This window comes from Osmerus eperlanus, chromosome 3 (assembly GCF_963692335.1).
Source record: "Osmerus eperlanus chromosome 3, fOsmEpe2.1, whole genome shotgun sequence".
In the NCBI taxonomy this organism is placed as follows: domain Eukaryota; kingdom Metazoa; phylum Chordata; class Actinopteri; order Osmeriformes; family Osmeridae; genus Osmerus; species Osmerus eperlanus.
Window position 1 is genome coordinate 9825352 of NC_085020.1, and position 20424 is coordinate 9845775.

Here is a 20424-nt window from a genome sequence, read left to right on the forward strand (position 1 = left end):
GAGAAAAGGGTGTGAGGAGTGTTTTTGTCAAGAGTTGGAAGAGGAATAGGATGTAAGAGCGTGTACAGGTATAGACAAGGAAAGGAGTAGTTCAGGAAGTAAAGGGACTAGTTTGAAGAGAAGAATGGGGTAAAGACTTTCTCTCTTGTGATAGTGTGATGTGATAGGGTGGCTCTGTCCAGGTGTGTCAAGTGGGGGAGATATCAGGTACTTTCTCTCCACACAGAGACCCTATGGTGTAAAAGGTATGTCAGAAACAACGTTTATTCCCTCGGATACATTTGGGACCTAACCACAAACTTGTCTTTTGGAGCTTAACCAAAAGACGTGCGTGAGAGAGAGCTTTTGGTTAAACTGCAAGTGAAGCTGTAAGTCATAAAAGAGCAAATCCGTGTTTCATTGTGGGGGGGTTGAGGGTGTTTCAGTGTGGGGGGTTTGAGGGTGTTTCAGTGTGGGGGGGTTGAGGGTGTTTCAGTGTGGGGGTGTTGAGGGTGTGTCAGTGTGGTGTGTTGAGGGTGTTTCAGTGTGGGGGTGTTGAGGGTGTGTCAGTGTGGTGTGTTGAGGGTGTTTCAGTGTGGGGGGGTTGAGGGTGTGTCAGTGTGGGGTGTTTCAGCTAGGGGGGCTGAGGGTGTGTCACTGTGGGGGGGCTGAGAGTGTTTCAGTGTGGGGGGGCTTCTCCCTGTGTCCTGCCTGCTTTCCCTTATTTAGAGACAGGCTTCTCCACAGACGCCCCGACTCTCCGGCAGGGGAGTTTCCTGCTTTTAAAGACCCCAGGCACACACATACAGAAACACACACACATAGAACACACACTCACACCCCTACAGAGGCTGTTGCTGCTGGCCTGCATTTTTTTTCCGCCTTCCCTCCCTCCCTCCTCCCTCTCTCGCTCTTTTTTTCTGAATGGGTGTCCTCTCTCTAACCTCTCAATTGAGGACCGTAACAAGACACTGCCCTCCACAGCAATAGGCTCTGCCCCTTTTAGAGCCTGTCTATAAGAGAGCTCAACCCCAGCTCGGAGTGTGTGTGAGAGTGTGTGTGTCTGTCTGCGTCAGTCAGGGGCTGAGGGAGAGAGCAGGGAAGGGAGGCCAGGAAAGAGAGAGAGAGAGAGAAAGTGAGAGAGAAAGAGGGAAAAGAGAGAGCTAGGTTAATACTGTTTTAACGAGATCGTAGTGCTGTCGGCAGGGCTGGGTTCTCTGTGCTTGCGGCTGTGGTGTCTCCAGTGTGCTGGGAAAGCACCTTTAGCCCAGAGGGACTCTCATACTGCCGGTGTGTGTGTGTGTGTGTGTTCCTGTGCCGGCTACAGCTCTGCTGCTGTCACTTTAAGCCTGTTACTGATTACACTCAGAAGAATGCAACCGGAGGAGAAAAAAAAGACAGAGAGAGAGAGAGAAGCAGAAAGGGAGAGACATGTAAGGACGGATTCTATTTGTGTTGAGTTTAGCGGAGTTTGGTCGAGTTTTGGTTTCAGAGCATGGGACTGTGACGTTGCTAAGGAGTTAAAGAGCTGTTGCCCAACTGTCTCTGTCTCTCTCTCTCTCTCTCTCTGGCTCCTGGGAAAAGGGAGAGGGAGAAAGAGGGAGAGAAGGAGACCCGAATCATCAGAAAGAGAGAGGGGGGTCAAAGTTGGAATGAAGACAAGAGAGGGAGAGCCGAAAACAGGCAGAGACAGAGGAAGAGAGAGACCAAAGTGAGGAGCAGAAAACTGAAATAGAGACTGTGAGACACGGCGTGAAAGAGAAACAAGAGAGGAGAAGAAGAGAAAAGGGGGGGGGGGGACCCCTGATTCCAAACCCAGTATCGGGAGGAAGTGGAGCTCTCACCAAGAAGGGGTAAGTGAAAAAAAAAGGCAGTCTCCGAGAAAGGCTTGGTGCTGCTGATAGACATCATATGGTATACGTTAAGGTTTGGACTCACACAGCCTCGCTGTTGCTCCGACTTACGGGGGCTCTCTCGCGTTGTCGAATACAGCTGTCAGATACTAAGGCTGTAAATTCCCATTGAACTGCGTTCGGGCCGACAAACAGCTGAGGGGAAAGGGAGCAGACGGAGACACGGGGAACAGACAAACGACCGACAGGTTGTGATTATTCACCGATACGAATGTCTGCGGGGCTCCGGGAGCGCCTCTGGACGCTTAGCGTGGAGCTGGTGGGAGCTGCACAGGGCTCATGCTGTGGTAATGGTTTAGTAATGCGCTTGCACGTCACTGCCGTGGGTGGAGCGGTGACTGGGGGGGGGGGAAGAGAGTGTTACCACACAGTCTGTCTGCTCCATGCTGCCGTCTACCCTCCAGCTGATTCCCTGGTACACAGAGGACCAGCGCGCAGGCTCCAGGCTCTCAGGACAGCACGTGTCGGGTAGGAGGACTCCTCTTTACTGTACTCAATCCTTTCCTGTTACCTAGATTCGGGCCGACAGTGACCTGTGAGTTGTGGTAAAGGGTTCTCTCGGCCCCAGTAATACTCTGCCCCCTTCGTCTTTTGTATGAGATGGTATAGTCCACAACTTCTGCTCAGTGGCACAAGGCATGAATGAACTCTAAGCGTGGGGGGAGAAGCAAGAGGGGTGCATGTGCACAGTATCTCTCAGTATGTAGGGCACAGGGAAGCTTCTTTATGAATGAGTAGAGTGAGTGGACAACCTGATTGGCTGAAGGGTGACTTTGGCCTGTGATTGGTCGGTCCTGATCTCCCTGGGTAACTTGGTCTTCTAATGGTGTATTTCATGTTTGTGTGTATGTGTGTGTGTGTCTGTGAGTGTGTGTGTGGGGTGGTGAGTTGGTGGCGGGTGAGTGTGTTGGGTAGAACATCGGGGGGAATAGCATGAATCAGTGCTAGGGTTCTAATGTGTGTGTGTAAATGGGGCTTGGTCACAAGCTGAACAGCAGGATGTGTGTGTGTGTGTGTGTGTATTTGTGGAGAGAGGTGGTCTTATATTGGGCTCTGTACCCAGCTGTTCCTTAGTGGCACATTCCATTGTGTGGGATGTCCACCCTTACGAGATAAGAACCATCTCTGTCTCTGGGTCCTTCTCGTCGTGACTAAGAGTAACTCTCTCCAACTTTAATGACGTCTCATTGTCCCTGTGATGACAGGGAGTGTCTCCAGAAATAATACTGCTGTACTATACTTGTGTTCACTTCTCCCCCTCTGAACCTGGCACAGCGACAAAGATCAAACCAGACCAGTCTGTTAAAACAGATACCTTGAGTCATGCCAGTAAAGCATTCGAAAAAGGATTTAAGTACATTTGTGGCCAGTACGTAATTCAAATTTCGCGTCTTTACAGCCGTGTGTGACATCGGTTTGTTCGAGAGCCACCTCACCTACTAACCTAATGATTCCCCCCTGCCCTCTTCCCCCACCACCCCCTACCCCCACCGCACCCCTCCACCAGAGACCAACGTGAACAATGGCTGCCCTAAAATTAGGTGCCAAGTCTACCGGCCGCGGATACGACGAAGGCCGGGGATTGAACTGAATGCATGCGCGTGTGTGTGTGTGTGTGTCCTCCCTCCAAGAAAGAATGCTGTCACAGTGCACAGTCTTTCTGTCTTTCGCCAACACCCCTGACCTCCCACACACGCCCTCTTTCTCTCACATTCACACACACCCTTTCTCTTTGTTTTACTACAACACAATTACAGACACGCCCATTGCTCCACCTAACCTGGACACCCTTCTGCTCCACGATTTGCCTCACTGCTCCAACACCTCTCTCTCTGTGTGTGTGTGTGTGTGCGTGTGGTGTGATGTTGCGCCTCAATCTGGTCTTATCAGCCCCCTTGTTTCCGGTGTGAGTGTGATTGCTGGGAGATCTGTGGTCAGATGCAGGCTCTCTTATCTTGATGACAGGGATTCAATTCCCGACAGCAGATTAGGATGGAATCTGCCCCCAGGTTTATCTCCTTACCTCTGTCCTCATACCTGTCCTACTTGGCAACGTCCTGTTTAGATGTCATGGCGGATTCTCGCGTGGCGAAGTATGCCTCCCTTTAGACCCCGTCTAATTGGTCGGGGAAGTTCACATGCTCTTACAATGCTTACCGTGACACCTATTTCTCCACGTACAAACTCCCTATGTTCCTTGTGGTGTTGAAGGGGTGTGTCAAACTGACATGGAGTCAGAAGTACATTGTGACACAGCTATTCCTAGGGGTGGAGTTAGAACTAAATGAAGTAGGACAGAACCACTTCTCTACGACCTATTCATCACCACACTCTCTTTCTTCACCCCATTCATTTTCCTCCTCACATGACTGTTTTTTCTTTGTTTATACAACAAGGAAATCAGTCTGCCTTGAAATCTATCTGTCATGCATATTCGGGAGATCACAGCTTGGCTGGTTATCTTATATGTCACGAGGCTGCGCATTGCCTCTGGCTTGATATCGCCACACTTTGTTGTATGTGTGTGTGTGTGTGTGTATGTGTGTAACGGGAGGGGCTGAGAGGTGTGTGTGTATGTACACAGGTACCACAGTTCCAACGGTGTACTAACCACACACACACCTGGCCCTGTGACTGTCCCCGTGCCCATATATGGGCAAAGTTTCCCCTTCCTGGGCCCCGTTCAACGAGTGCATTGAATTCCAATAAGTTGGAGCGTTGGGACGAGGTGCTCGTAGAGGCAGGTCGTCATGGAAAACCAGGATCAATGGGCAAGGCCTGGCGATCCGTGTTTGAAGGTGGTTCAAGGTGTTTTCTTTCCAATAGTTATCAGTTACAAGCTATGACTCAGCCAGGTAGAGATCAACTTATTCTAGAAGGGCATCGTGACTAGGCTTGCAGAATGAATAACCCTGAATATTAACTCAAAATGAGTTGGCTCCACCTTGGCTTTTGCAAGTACAATGGCTTTCGTGCAAAATAAACGTTGCCGCAGTGATAAACTTAGAACTGCTGTCACCACAGGCTACCTAGAACTCATCTGAATGACAAAAGCAGAACTGTTCCCTAACAGGTAGTTAAATGTGATGCCCTGTCCAAAGCTTTTGCTGGCTTTTGTGTGTTCGGGGTGGATGAAGTTCCGACAGCAGTCTCCAACTCTAAAACAGAGCTAGCATTATGACTATATTAAGTAGTAGTAGGGCAGTGTTGTGGTGAAATACTAAACCCTTCCCCATGAGCCAGAGACCCTGAAGCAGCTAGCGGGAGAGGGGACTGGATGGGACAACACTGTGTCCAGAGAATGGCACAGAGACCCTCCATCTCTGCATCCAAACCTCCATCTCTCCCTTCGTTTCTTTGTCCTGACACATTTCTCTCGTCCCTTTTCCTCCATCGATCCCTCTCTCCCTCCCTGCACCCTTGCCAAGCCTTCATAAAGGGACTAAATGTGGAAGCTCGCTCCCTTCGCCTTCCCCTGCCAGCCCTTTCCCATCAGTCCAACCCTCTGGAAGAGGCCGCATACTCCCCTCTCTCTGTCTGTGGAGGTGGGGATGGGGGCCATATAGAGGAGCTCGGGGCTGGGGGGACAAATGTGGAGTCAGAGTTGGGTCATGAGGGAGGGAGGGAGTGGGAGACTGGGGAAACAGAGCTGGGTCTGGGGCTACCAGACGAAGGAAGGGCTACGCTCGTGGATCTGGACGGGGCTGGGTCACTGGCTGTCCTTGCCTTGGGCACTCGGAAGAGCCATATTAGTGGGATCTCCTTACAGCTATAATGCGTCTCCATTGAAAAGCAGTCATTAAAGAGAGAGCGAAGGGGGGATAGAACGAAAGAGAGACAGGAAAGGATAGAGAGATTCCCAGCCTGTCTGAATGTACAGGTAGGAGGCTTACATCTGGTTGGCTATTGCCCCAATGGAATGACATTGGGGCATTGGGACTTGATTTCAAAGGTCCACAATGGGATTTTACAAACATTACATTTACATTACATTTAGTCATTTAGCAGACGCTCTTATCCAGAGCGACTTACAGTAAGTACAGGGACATTCCCCCGAGGCAAGTAGGGTTAGGTGCCTTGCCCAAGGACACAACGTAATTTTTTCACAGCCAGGATTCGAACCAGCAACCTTCTGATTGGTAGCCCGATTCCCTAACCGCTCAGCCATCTGACCCCAAACATGTACTATGTGTCAATCTAGATTCCTGACCATGTTCTAATAAGCGACGCAATGTTTCAATTGAGGACTGGCAAAGGAGTCTAGAGTACATTCATGTCCGGAAGAGACTGAGATAAAAGTGAAACCGTTATCTGATTAGTGAGCGCTGCGATGTGTGTGGGTGGGTATTGTAGCGTCGTGTGACTGGAGTGTATATAGTTCTCATACAGCTAACTTATAGGTGCCTGGGGAAAAAAAAGTTGTTTATGCTGTAAGGTATGGGACACGTTCTTTAACTTAAGGGAAGGTACGGACTGTGTTTGGCAAAGCCTCGAGCCCGCTCTTTCAATCCTTGACACACAGAAATACGCCCACACCCAACTCACACATCCTCCTCAGCCATCCACCCACACACACGGTCACATCCACCCACACACTCACACATACTTGAGTGAAGGCGACGCATACTGTACTTTACAAGAGGAACGCACATACACAGTGGAGTGCTGTCGCCCTTTAAACGCATGCATTGGGAACACGAACACAGGGACACGCTCACACACACGTACGTGTGCACGCTGCAGTGGAAACCGAATCAGGGAGACAATTCAGTTGCTCTTCACTCGCTCCCCAAAATGTGTGTGTGCACGTGTGGGCTTCGTATATCTTTTTGTTAGTGTACATGGTTGTCCCTGCATGAGTGTGTGTATGTGTGAGTGCATGTCTGTGTGTGTGTGTGGATGTGGTCAAGGCCAGTCATCTCCCATGCAGCTTGGAGGAAACCCACATCAACTGAAATGTACCACACTCTAGGAATAGCCTCACCCGGCACAGGCAGAAATGGAAGGCGAGGTCTTATCCTGCCTCACCCTGCCTCACCCCTTCTCTCCCTTCCTCACCCCTCTCTCTCCTCCATATGCCTCAGCCCTCCTCACCCCTCTCTGGCCCTCCCCATGACAACGGCTGTTTAAAAATGCATGCCAAAATACAGGTGTGCCTCTTTCTCTCTCTCTCTCTCTCTCTCTCTCTCTCTCTCTCTCTCTCTCTCTCTCTCTCTCTCTCTCTCTCTCTCTCTCTCTCTCTCTGTCTGTCTATCTCTCTCTCTCTCTCTCACCCTCTCTCTCTCTCCTTCCCTCCCTCCCTCCCTCCCTCCCTCCCTCCCTCTCTCTCTCTCTCTCTCTCTCTCTCTCTCTCTCTCTCTCTCTCTCTCTCTCTCTCTCTCTCTCTCTCTCTCTCTCTCTCTCTCTCTCTCTCTCTCTCTCTCTCTCTCTCTCTCTCTCTCTCTCTGACCTTGTCCTTGTCACAGTTTTTCACAATTGCTAAAACACATTCTTGAAACAGTCACCCATTTTCTCAAAACTGTAAACACAAAACCTCATCTTCAAGCACTATTTACAAAACCTCTGAATCCTCTTGCAAAATGAAACTTTCGCCTCAAAACAGTTTTACCTGTGCTCAAAATCAAGCTTTCGCCTCAAAACAGATTTACCTGTGCTCAAAATCAAACACTGCTCTCAAATCATAAACAAAGTGATCAAAATGATATACACTATCAAGCAGTCAGTAAACAATACACAAAAAAATTGAAAACACATTGTTCAAAACATATAGTTCTCAAGGAGAAGATCATTTTTACGTAACCTCAAAACAAATTTCATATTTATCCGTCATTGTCTTTTGATGAACGACAACATGTTCTATCATAGTAGCTCAAAATGTATCAGAAATTACTACTCTGCTTTGCTCTCTTTTTTTGTTCTTTCTCCTCCTTGTACCCCTATACAGTACTGTACCCTGCATCTCACTACTCACAACTCACTCTTGTTCTTTGTTGATATGAACCTGCAACCAGTCAAAATCTATTGAGCAGTCAGTACTGTTACTGTAACAAATGGAAAGCACAATGTTCAGGGCCATACAATTTGTTCATTGTACAGTATACAGCCTACAATGCACTGTACTACAGTATACAATACTACAGTAAAAGGGACAACAATCTAAGGAGTAAACATCAATGTGCTTCTTCTTGTCTGTGCAGAATGTGTTTTGAGAATGAGAATGTGTTTAGAGTTTTGCTGAAAAGTCTATGTGAGATCTGCAAATTGTGTTTTACCATGTGAAATGGTTTAAGGTATTGACAACAGACTGCACAATGAGCTACATGAGTTCAGGCAACTGAGAACTTTGTTCAGCCAATGGGTTTTAGTGTTTTAGCAATTCAGAAAAACTGTAACTCTCCCCATGTCTCTCCCAGCCCAAGTGTTGGGTTTCTGTGGAAAAATCTGGTGCTTTTGTGTGTGCCTTGACCCCCCTGTGACCCCCATCCCCCCCCCCCCCCATTTGCAGTGGCCACATCACCAAAGCGGGGGGGGGGGGGGGGGAATGAAGAGATAAGACCGAGGAAGAGAAGGACAGCGGGGTAGAACGAGGGCGACCTCAACGCCGACGCTCCGCGAGCCCAAACGGCTCAGCGAGGACCCGCCCGCGCGTGCGCACATTTCCAGGCGTCGCTTTCACTGATCCGTCTCGTTCGGTGTGTGTTTGCAGATGAACCCGCGGAGGACTGTCTGTGGGGGGAAGCTCCGACCAGCTGGCGACGTCTCTACGTCTCTACGTCTCCACGCTGCCTCCGTTCTCCACGGCGATCCGCACGGCTCAGTCCGCGGATGTTGCCGGTGGCAGACCCCGTCCAGCTGCTCCACTGGTCTGACCGGGGTAAGACAGTGCTGCTCTCCGTCGACGTGAGCGGCGTGAGAGAGTACGAGAGGGGGACAGAATGTTTGATTCCAAAGAAGGCTGGTGTCGGGAGAAAGAGAGATGTGGTGATAGGGAGAGACGGCGGAGAGAGAGGTAGTGGAGTGGAGTGACTGTCAGCTGGTTGGTATGTCAGATCAATACAGTCATGAGGCCTCAGGTATGCAGAGCTGGACTGGACAAGGCACGGTTATAGACATTCCTCCTCCCTCCATCTCCTCCTTCGTCCTCCCTTCACACGTCTGTAATGTCATGGATATAATGTCTCCCTTTTTCTCCTAACTGCCCCACTTATCACTCTTTCCACCCCTCTCTTTTCCTTCTCTCTTCCATCCTCCATCCATATCCCCTCAATAGACTGGTCAGATCACAGGGCCACCATGCTAACCACAATAGCAGCTCTTCGGTGCCTCGGGCCTAATAGGGAAAAAATGAGAGGAATCTGCGACTGATAATGCCCTGCTCCAACATGGCCGTCAGCAGATAATCTGCCGTATCGTTGCCCTCCCTGGGGCTCTTCTTCTTTCTCCTTCCTCTCTTGCCTTTTCATTCCATCCTTCCCTTCTTTCACCGGCCCTCCATTATGTGCCTGTTGCTGTTTCTTCTTTTCTTGTTCTTCTTTTCTCCGTCTGTTTTCTCTCCTTTCCCTTTAGCTGTAACATACACTGAGAAGTTAGCTCTCTGTTACTTATAAACCTGCATTGTACATATATAAATATGACTGACTGTTATATTTCTTTCTCTCAACAGCAGTCACGAAGACCCCATGCAGACTGACGCTATGAGGATCGCCTGTATGTAACACACGCACGCAGTCTATGGGTGTTGTCAGTTGCTCAGTAGGCAGTGTAGATCCTGTCTTCCAATCAGAAGCTACATCTGGCTACTGGGTCTCTGAAGGCACAGCCCACTTCCTTGCTGCACATTCCTTTCCCCTACAATTGGCTGCTGGCACATTCCATAGCCCTGTGATTGGCTGCTGGCACATTCCATAGTCCTGTGATTGGGTGGCATGTCACGGGGTCTCCATCCTGTGACCCCACAGCACAGGATGCTCTCTGTGTCACAACTCCACAACGAAGCCTTGTCACAGCTTTCTCTTTCTTTGTCTCTTTCCTCCATTTCAGTTTGCCCAATTATGCTCTTTTCTCTCTTCCATTCTGAGCTGGTATCGATCTGAGACCCTCCAACACTGAGTGAAACACGTCGACAGACATCTGGAGCACAATATAGTGAAAACTGTGACAATGAGGGGCCGGCACAGTAGAAAGAACTGTTCTTACAACAGGCAGCGGGATGTATCCTGTCCATGGTTGAAAGAAAGAGAGAGAGAGAGAGAGAGAGAGAGAGAGAGGGAGAGAGAGAGAGAGGGAGAGAGAAATAAAATGTGTGCGTGAGAGGCAATTCTAAGAACATGAGATTTGCTAGGTCCTGAACCTGGCATACAATGTAGATTTCTGTGTGGTTTAAGCTACAGCTACATTGTCTGCTGGGTTTCAGGCTGGCAAGAAAAGCATCACTCAGTAAGCCAGGGATTCAGCAAGGTAAGTTCTCAATCATGCCGCTATTGTGTATCAAACTTACCTTGGATTTGCAATAAAAAATGTAATATGATTGCAAGTCTATGACTCATTTCTGCATCTGAACATGAAACCCAGTTATACTGTTAATTTTTTTATATATTTTTTCGAAAGCAGCAGGTAGGTAGCAGCGGGTAATAGAAGTCTTTGTTAGTTTCAAACAGAATCAATGCTAACCAAATGAACCCAACCCACAAAAAAAGTCTGTTGTATGCTGTAAGCAAAACAGTAACGGGCAACAGTTTCAATAAATTGTATCTGCATCAGGCTGCTAGTTTCGGCTGACTATCACCTACAGATGGCACGCACACATACACAGAAACAGAGAGAATATATAAGAATTCTGGTCTAGCCAAGTATTCACAGCAGAAGCCTCTATCAATCCTGTCCATGTGTAAGTCTGGGGATTGAGAATACACACACACTAACACACACACATCCACACCAAAAGAATCCCACCTTCACTTCTACCAAGAGAACAGACTTCACACGGCATGGGAGATAAACTCTGGCCCTGAAGGAGCTCCTCAGCACACACACTCACTGTGTGTGTGTGTGAGTGTGTGTGTGTGTGTGTGTGTGTGTGTGTACGTGTTGTTCTTGGGAGCTTTCATTCTGAATATGTTTGAGACCACTATCTGGACACACACACTGCAGGGGCACTGATCAATAAAATAGCAGGGTTCTAAATACACAAGCCAACGGTTCAACGCAAGTCAGTGAAGCACGTGTGTTGTAGTGAGGTAGATGGGGGGAGGGGGGCTGTAGTTTGACAGCGATAGAGAGACATTGACCATATATACAAGTACACAGAATATCTGTATACTGCATATCGATGATATCATTTCATATTTGTGCTCTGACAAACAGTGACTTGACAATTTGAACTGAACTTCTGCAGCAGAGAACAAGAGCTGCAGCATTTCCTCCTACACCGACACAAATGAGGAATGTCAGTTATGTGAGTGGTCTGTAATGGGAGTACCATTTGTTCTTTTGGTCAGCCGGTTCTTTGACGCGAATGGAGCACGGACTGATGACATCACAATGCGTCCTCGAGGACAGATGTATGTTAGGGAGTCAGCGAGCATTCAAAAGCACAGAGTTCTGTTGTGGGTGGTGTCCAGGGTGTAATAAATCTGTTGGTGTGTGTGTGTGTCAATGGTCTCCAAGCAGGACTTGCTTTGCTTTGTCCAACAGACAGTGGAAAGCCAGAAGGATATTTACACACTGTTGCTACATATGGCACACATTGGAGGGGCAAAACATGTTCTCCATCCTTCTATCCCATCATCCTTCCACCTTCTGGACTCGTTTGAAAGAATAGGAAAGAGAAGGAGAGTAAAGCAATGTGGATAGAAAGCTGAAGCAATAACGTTCTGATTTGAGAAGTGTCAAACTGTATTTGTCTGGAAAAGGCAGGATCTGGAAACATCTCAACTGATATTCTACAGGCTGTCTCCTGCATTCTAGGGACCTCGATTTCAGCACAGTAACTAAACGGCAGATTCACAAGATTTGTTTTAAATTGTCCAATTCATTACCTTTCACATTAGATTACATAACGTGATAAAACTAGGGTGGTTTTTGGTATCAATCAATATTCTTCCAACCACTCCATTGTGTCAGCCAGAATCACAGTACAGGGGTAGTGAACCAATAAGGTAGAGACATGACTGACCATAACCAAACAATGTGGTGTTTCAGAACCTTGGGTTGGGAGCAATTGCTATGAGCTGACGATCAGCTACAACCTGACAAATAATAAACAAGAGTGTCACAAAACATGCGTCATGGACACAAAACACAGTTTTTACACACACAACCACCATGGGTAGGTAAAAATCACCTAGACATTGACCATTTATGACACATTCCATGGAATACAAATGTAATACAACATGCAGGGTATAGCTGCTTTGTTACCTGTGCCAGTCGCTTCAATAAGCCTTGAGGTGTAACCACACACTGTGAAGTACTACACCGCAAATGTCAGTGTTCATTTAACATCAGAAGGGTTTACATAGGTACCTTAAATACATTTTATCAATCTTATGAGTGACACACTTTTCATTAGACTTTTGTACTTCAACCTAATACTATTTAACTTACTTACTTTTGAACACTTTGAATGACCTAAACTTATCCATTTGAATATGAATGTATAATGATAAATAAATGGTTGCACAGCATGTACATTGTTTGTTCTTTTGTATATTGTTTATTATTATATTATATGTTTATTATTTATCCATTGTATTTTATTTTCTTATTCCTTATTTTCTCGGGTCTATTTTCACTCGTCTCTGCTGCTGTCACACCCAAATTTGCCCACATGGCAATCAATAAAGTGTTATCTTACCATATAAAAACACAATGTACACTCCAGGTTTGAAATGTGTTGTGTAGAAGTCCCCTTCTAGGAAAGTACACTAGGAGCTAGCTTGTTTGCCACCCCAGCCCTTACCAAACTATGTGAGTCACCCTGCAGAGGTGTAACCACACAGGCAGTTTGGCAAGCCTACTGGCAGATCCGGCTGTGGTGGCAAAGGAGTGGTGAGGAGAGCTTACACAACCAGTCCCGGCCGCACGGTGGGAAGAGTGAAGCATCGGGACATTATCTCTTCTCCTCTCACGCAAACGGGCATGTCCATACACACACACACATCAGAAAATCTTGGAACACAAGGGCTCAAACACATTGTTTTATGCTAACCCTTGACGTCAGATTCTAAGGTGGTTTATAGCTGAGGTGGCTCACTGTCTCATTCATCTACCAAGGGTTCTGAAATTATTCTTCACTGAAGACAATTAATTATGTTTCCATGGATTATAATCGGCAAACCCCTGAACAGTAAAAAAAAAACAACACTTATTCTGAAATGGCTGGTTTTAGACACACAACAATTAAATCCAATCCAGCGACAGAAAGGAGGATGTTGTGAATGAACGGAAGGGACCCTACTCTCCCCATCCTTCCTCTCATTTCTTCTTCCTTCCTCTTTTCTCTGGTGTTCAGTCTCAAGTCTTTCCACCCTGGTCATGTCTGCGCTACTGTATGCATGGTAGCCATTGGGATGCAGGCAGGCAGGCAGGGATGAATGGGTGGAGGTGAGGGGGAACACGGTGGGTCCCTGAGCTGGGTCGGTCACTGAGCTCATCCCAGATCTTTTTTCTTTCTTTCTCTGTGAACCCTTTTCAGGGCCCCCTCATTCTCATTCGGCTCCCTCCCTCCATCTCACCGTCTCTCTCTATCTCCCTCCCTCTCCCTCTCTCTCTCTCTCTCTCTCTCTCTCTCTCTCTCTCTCTCCATCTCCCTACCTACCTCCCTCCCTCCCTCTCCCTCCATCTCACCGTCTCTCTCTATCTCCCTCCCTCTCCCTCTCTCTCTCTCTCTCTCTCTCTCTCTCACCCCCCCCCTCTCTCTCTCTCTCTCTCTCTCTCTCTCTCTCCCTCTCTCTGTCTCCCTCTCTCTCTCCCTCTCTCTCTCTATCTCCCTACCTCCCTCCCTCCCTCTCCCTCTCTCTCACCCTTTCTATCTCCCTCCCTCCCTTTCTCTCACCCCCCCCCCTCTCTCTCTCTCTCTCTCTCTCTCTCTCTCTCTCTCTCTCTCTCTCTCTCTCTCTCTCTCTTTGCTCCCCTCTACTTCCTCCACAGCCTGAATGGAATATGTCAGTCATGCGTGCTGATGACTGTGTCAACGTTAGCTCACTGATATTCCACAAAAAATATCGGCCTCCTGTCCAGGCAACTTCGTCAAGCAGGTTACAGAGAATCCTGTGACAGAAACGCACGTGTTCCTACCACAGGTGACCTCCGGGGTGTTTTGTCCGGGGGTCGGACACAGGATTGAAGGTAACACATCTTAACGTTCCAACGGATTGTTTGGCCCTCGCTGCGCTCCGATGTTCTCCCCTGGATGCATTGCCAGTCCACCCCCCCCCCCCCCCCCCACCACCTCTATACCTTGGAGAACGATGAGTCGGGAGAACGCTGACAGAACCATGAAATCTAAACGGATTGTGGGGGGGGGGGGAGGACACTGACGAGGCAGTACATGGACTTGTCACACGCAGACCCAAGTCCCACTCAGGAACACAGTCACGCTCAGGAACAGGGAGGAGAGGAAACTGTTGTGCAACACCGAGGGAGGGCCAATGGGGGGGGGGGGGGGGGGGGGCTGAGACTGACAGAAAAAGAGGAAGGATGGTTGAAAATGAAGGGCACATGACAGCATGCTGGAGTAATTCTCTGCTCGTGCACTTGGATCAGGATGGACAACGTGCATATGTAAGCAGTGTGTGCGCGCGCTTGAATGTGTGTGTGTGTGTGTGGGTTTGTGTGACCTGTACATGTCAGGAGTACTTTTGTGGTCCTCATCTACCTAACCACATTACAGATCACCTGACAGCCAATATGGCTGACACATACCTAGCCTCATTAGCCTGTAATCGACATGAACACAAGCACACACGAACACTGTTTAACCTGATGGTACCCTTCTGTTCAAGATTCTGTGCTGTACTTTAAGTAAATACAGGAGAGGAAGAGCCTTCAGTCAGTATGAGCAATTAGACGTCTTTGCATAACAGACTAACAACTGTTACCCTGTCTGTTGCAGCCACTCCCACATCCCACATGCCCCCCCCTGTTATGGCAGGTTTTGACATAGTTACAATATCTATGTTTCTTTAAGCGGTAAAAAGTAAGTTCCTTTGTTATAGACAGACGAATGTTAGAAACTGAGGCTCTGTGGTGTGGTTTACTCTGTAGAATGGACACTTAGATTGTCTTAAGGTATTTATGGTGTTGTTTTATGATACGGTATGGGGGTTGGGGGAGATTGTTATCTCAGTTGAGCGAGCTGACCTAACCTTTTGGCCAAGGAGATTGTGTCCTGTGTCCTGTTTGTGTATCATTAACCATCTCCTTCTTTAGAGAGGGAGCTGGGGCATCAAAGAACTGTGGGACACTTGATGTGGAGTCAAACTGTCACTGAGCAGTGCTGACCAATCACAGAGTTTGCTACATTGATGGATTGACCATCAGAAGAACCATTTGATCTAAAGTTTATATAAGGCAGGGTTTTAGGGTTCCTCAAAGAACCGGTGAGATATTCTTTTTGGTCACTGTGTGATATTGAATTGTCTAAATGTGTGTTTTTTAGGCTATTGTCAATAATTCGGTTAAGTAAGTAATTGGGCAGAGGTAAAACTGTGTCCTGTACGTGTAAAGTCGTACGAATTAATAAGGTAAGGTTGTTGAACCTATCTTTTACGTGAAAGTCGTAAAAAACGTCTGCAGAAGTGTGTCGATGGACACACATAGAGGTAGTGTTGTTGACGAACACACATAGAGGGAGATAAATTCACATGTGATATCGTGTTATGTGTCTTTTTGAGACCCTAAAAGGATTAGAATATGTTGGGTTAGTGCAGGGCCGGATTAACAATTTTCTGTGCCCTGGGCAACAAGGCTTAAGGCCCCCCCCCCCCCCCCTCTCTGTTTGATGTGATGCTAGTTATGGATGTCGAAAATTAATGCGATTGCGCGAAGCGCGCGAGTGCTTTTTTTGGGCCTTTATTTGAGCGCAAAATAGTTTTTTGAGCTTTATGTAAAATAAACATTTTACAAGCCGTTTTTCAATTGGTAAAATCTTGGCAGACAGTAGGTAAGGAAGTAACAGCTAGCTGGCGCAGTTACTTGTAAAATGCATAGATAATGTTTAACAGTAAAATCTCAATCTAGCTTGCACCTAACTAAGTTAACATATTTGAGTGTGCTAACATTAGCAATAACGTCAGCAAGTTTGAGGTGTATGCATAGGCTAACCATTAAATTAGCAGCACATTTCCCGTATTTAACAATGATTAAACATGGACTTACCTGAAAGTGATGCACGGGCACCATCTCGCAGTCTCTTTCTTTCTTTTTTCCTTCTCCTGACTCCTGTTATCGTTTTAAGCCCATCTTAGAAAAGTTGACCTAGCCTACTGTCAAAGTTCGTCAGCCCACTGAGGGAAGGGCACCCACAGCGAGCTTGGGAAGTTGAGTGTGTAGGCTATTTGTTTATGTTTTGTTTGGGGGGGGGGGGGGGCACCATCGTAACTTCTTGTGAGCATTTAAATAGGCTACATCTCTTGTTCTGCCTGTTTTGTAATATACGTGTCTAATATTTCTATACTAAAATAATATCGGTATTATAAGTATTATAACTATGATGATTTTTCAGTTGGCTATTTTTTGGTGCCCCCTCAGGAGTTGGTGCCCTACGCACAGCGCGTAGTGAGCGTTATGGGAGCGGCGGCACTGGCTACTACTAGACTACACAAACACTGTTTTTGACGTGATTTTAACATAACATTTTGATCGAACGAGTTGTAATAAACGTCACATTACGGAAAGTTAGGACTGCGTTCATAACGTGATGTAACATTTTAGTTGACATTGTCCAGGGCCCCTTAGATGTCATGTGCCCCTGGGCAAGTGCCCAGTTGCCCTAATGGTTAATCCGGCCCTGGGTTAGTGATAGTTTGAGAAATTGTATTGGCTTTAGTGGTCATAACAGTTCTTATTTATTAACGTGGCCTAAACGTGATTCTAAGTCCCGAGAGAAAAGTATACTAGTGAGGTAATCAGCTGAGTGTTTACAAAGGGTTTGAGTCCCTGAAGGTGAAGAAAAAAGAAAAAAAGAAAAGTTAGGATGTATCCTGAGGGATTTTCAAAACAGAGGTTTTAAGTTTGCAACGCGCGTGTTCATTTTTTGTTTTAATTGCAAGTTATGTTTTTTGAAGTTAAAAGAAGTATGAGTAACTAATGGTGTCTACTATTCAAGCTATATACAAATTACAAAAATCAAAATTTTAATTATTTTTCGGTTTGAATATTTGTAATTTGTGTGCAGTTGGGGTATATTTTCATTGAAAGTTGTGAAGTCGGAATTTAATTGTTTTTAGAAAAGAAGGGGTAGTAATTGTGTCTTTATTTTCCGTCGTTGGTTATTGTTGGTTGGATTGTAATTCTAAAAATGAATGGTCTGGAGGCAGAATTGCCCTGTCCAAACATCGATTACATGAAACAAAAGTATGGTAACGATAGTTTATTGCAAATGCAAATATGGATTGATAAATGTGGATTTTCGAGTGTGGGGTCGTTTTGTTTTAAGGACCTTATTGAATTGCGAAATAAGTTTGTGGAGAGAAATAGATACACGATTTTTTTAAGTGGAGAAAAGAATAGATTTTAGCCTGATTGGAGAGCTTTTTCTGATTGGATGGAGATAGGTCAGATGTCTTCTGACATCTGCCATCTTTCCTATATCTAGGAAAAGTCAAGAAAGTAGGATCCTGGAATTTGTTTATAGATTTTCTTTGGATTCCCGCAAAGATTGCGGCTTGTGCTTTGACTTGCAATTGCCTGTACTTATTATTTTGCGTTTCAAAGAAGGAGAGGTTAAAGTCCTCTCCGGTACAAAGGGTTTGAGTCCCTGTTGTGTTTGGAATAAAAAATGTTGTGGGCTATGTTGGTCAAAGCTAATGCAGAGCGTGTTGACATGCTGTTGAAAAACATGTAGGCCAACGCGAATTGCTAGGTATGGTCAATCCAAAATGCGTGCTTTAATTGTGGGAATTTGAGCAGAATGTACGTGAATGTCCGGAGATGTGTCATCACTGTTGAAAGTTTTCTGGAAATTGGGGGCGAACTCTCGCAAATCAGAGGGGTTCGTGACCGGAAGTTGAGTTCCGAACTGGTGACGTACAATGTTTATCGGTTATGACACTGTTGGTAGAGGAGAGACGATTGACTTGTTATATTGTTTTACAACTCTGTGTTAACCGTTATATATTTGATGTTAGACTTTGCATCGGTCTGATTGCCGCCAGAAGGCATTTGTTTTTGAAGACGGAGACATTCTGTTTTGAAAATGCTAATGTTAATTCTTTGACTGAGTTCTCCACTTGAAAAGAGGCGCATGCGCTTGAGCCTAGCGGAAGTTGATTCTTTCATTGAAGCTCATTCTGCGTGCAGTGGCCCACACCCGTCATGAGTGCAAAAAAAAAAAAAAAAAAACTCATTTTAGAGAGAATTTGACATTGAATTGAGAAATATATTGGTTGGAAAACAGATGTGTGTTTCTGTTTCTTTGTCAAACTTAAGAAAATATTGTGAGTTGCCATACTCTTGATTTGGAAATTATGTACAGACCGATTTTTTATATTATGAGCTTGATTCGATATTGAATAATGCGCTGGAAATTTAGTTTTTTGGGTAGGATAATTGGTAAAAGGCCAGTTTTGGCAACAAAAGCGGTATTCATTTGAAGAATTACAATCCCGGGGTTTATTGAAACTTTTATAGAAAGTTATGTGTTCAAACGGAAATGTTATGTTGTTTAAGGAATATTTTTGTTTATGTATTGAATTTATCTGGAAATGTTCGATGGTTTTTATTTTTAATTTTGAGGGAGTTCACAGATGTTACTGTTGTTTAAAGAAATATGTAAAGGGTTATGAAGAAGTGATCAGAAAGATTGAGCCAGTCCGAGGGACTGAAGTGTATACAAGGGGAACTAGTTCGAGAGACTGAATTGTGATTGTTGTTAAGGGCAAAGGTGCTACATATGTGTGTTTATTGCTGCTGAGATGATTTGTTGAAATGTGTTGGGTTTGGTGGTATTCATATTTACCTATTTAAATGTACTTGAAGTTGAAGCTTTGTCCAACCAGAATGCTAATACATGTGTAAACTGTCATTCTCTGACGAGTGATATTAGGTGCATATGTAGATTTCGGAGCCTAATTTTTATGTTGAAATTAAAATAGTACTAATGGTTGATAGAATTGTAAAGGTTGTAATTGTAAAGAAAATCCAGGATGTGACTTTGTTGGCTAATGGTGAAAACGTGGAGGAAGTGTATTCTGCCCTGAGACAAAGGAGAGTCCAGGAAGTTGAATTTGCAACTATGGCAACGACATTAGCTAACAAACTAACAGACCGACAGGCAGGTACAGGCTAGTAAAGGAATTGCAGCTTGATATTTGAGATCCAGGATAAGTAACCGCATGACGCATGCGCAGATGGAAATTGAGAAATTGACTAAGACGCAAATTTAGAGAAATAGATAAATTTGGAGCGAATTTTACATATTAATTTGGTTATTTTTGAAATATGTTGGGTGATGAGTATTTTGAGACATTTGCTAACAAGGTTTTTGTTTGTTTGAGGACATTTTAAATGAGTTTCAGAAATTCCGAGGAAAGGTGGGGGCTAAAAAAAGAGTCCCGTTACGTTGAGTTTTACAAAGGTGATCCCAGAGGGTGTAATTCTGCATAATTATGTGAGTATTAATGGTGAAAGATGTGTCCGTTTAGATTAATTCGAAGTTTGGTGGTTAACGAATGTATGATTAACATTTGTTCTAATTCCTAGCCAAACAGGGAGGTAGAAGCCTTTCAGACCAGAACTTGTATTTACGAGCGGAAAATCTGTGGTGTGTGATGGTATCCATAAAAATGCAGAAATTGGACCCCTGGTTCATAAATTAGTTCTAATTGGATTGGAAAAGTTATACTTTAAAGCAAAATCCATCAAGCAAAATTAAGTGAATAGATGGTAAACGCCAACCATCTGTGTTGTTTAAAAGAAGAAAAAAAAAGGTTGAGAGTTTTTGCTTTGTTCCAGAGCGCGCTGATAGACATGGTTTATTTGAGTTGATTCATTGAGTACTAACAAAGAGTAATTGAGATGGCTGGTAAATATGGAAATATTCAAAGGTGTATACATTACATGCTTTGATAAGACTTTTGAGGAGTTAAAGAATAAGGTTTTGTTTTACGGGGTTTATGTTAAATTGTGAATTTAAAGGTTTAAAAAGAAAAAGGGAGAGTTTATATTTTATTTTGTCTTAAGGGCATTGTTTGATTGATGTGATTGCGAGTCGTAGCGTAATTCTAGCATGAATTACTTATTCTAAGAGCAGTTTTAAGTGTGCGAACATGGATTTAATGAAACGAGAACGCTTTGTGGATGTGAAGAGATG

General features: G+C 45.4%; 1 long non-coding RNA gene across 1 annotated transcript; it reads left to right on the forward strand.

Annotated features, from left to right (window-relative positions):
- The first annotated feature begins 1021 nt into the window (after positions 1 to 1021).
- Positions 1022 to 10590, forward strand: LOC134017466 (uncharacterized). Its single transcript, XR_009929754.1, has 3 exons — positions 1022 to 1832; positions 8599 to 8766; positions 9556 to 10590. It is a non-coding gene; the product is annotated as an uncharacterized LOC134017466 (long non-coding RNA).
- Positions 10591 to 20424: the final 9834 nt, after the last annotated feature.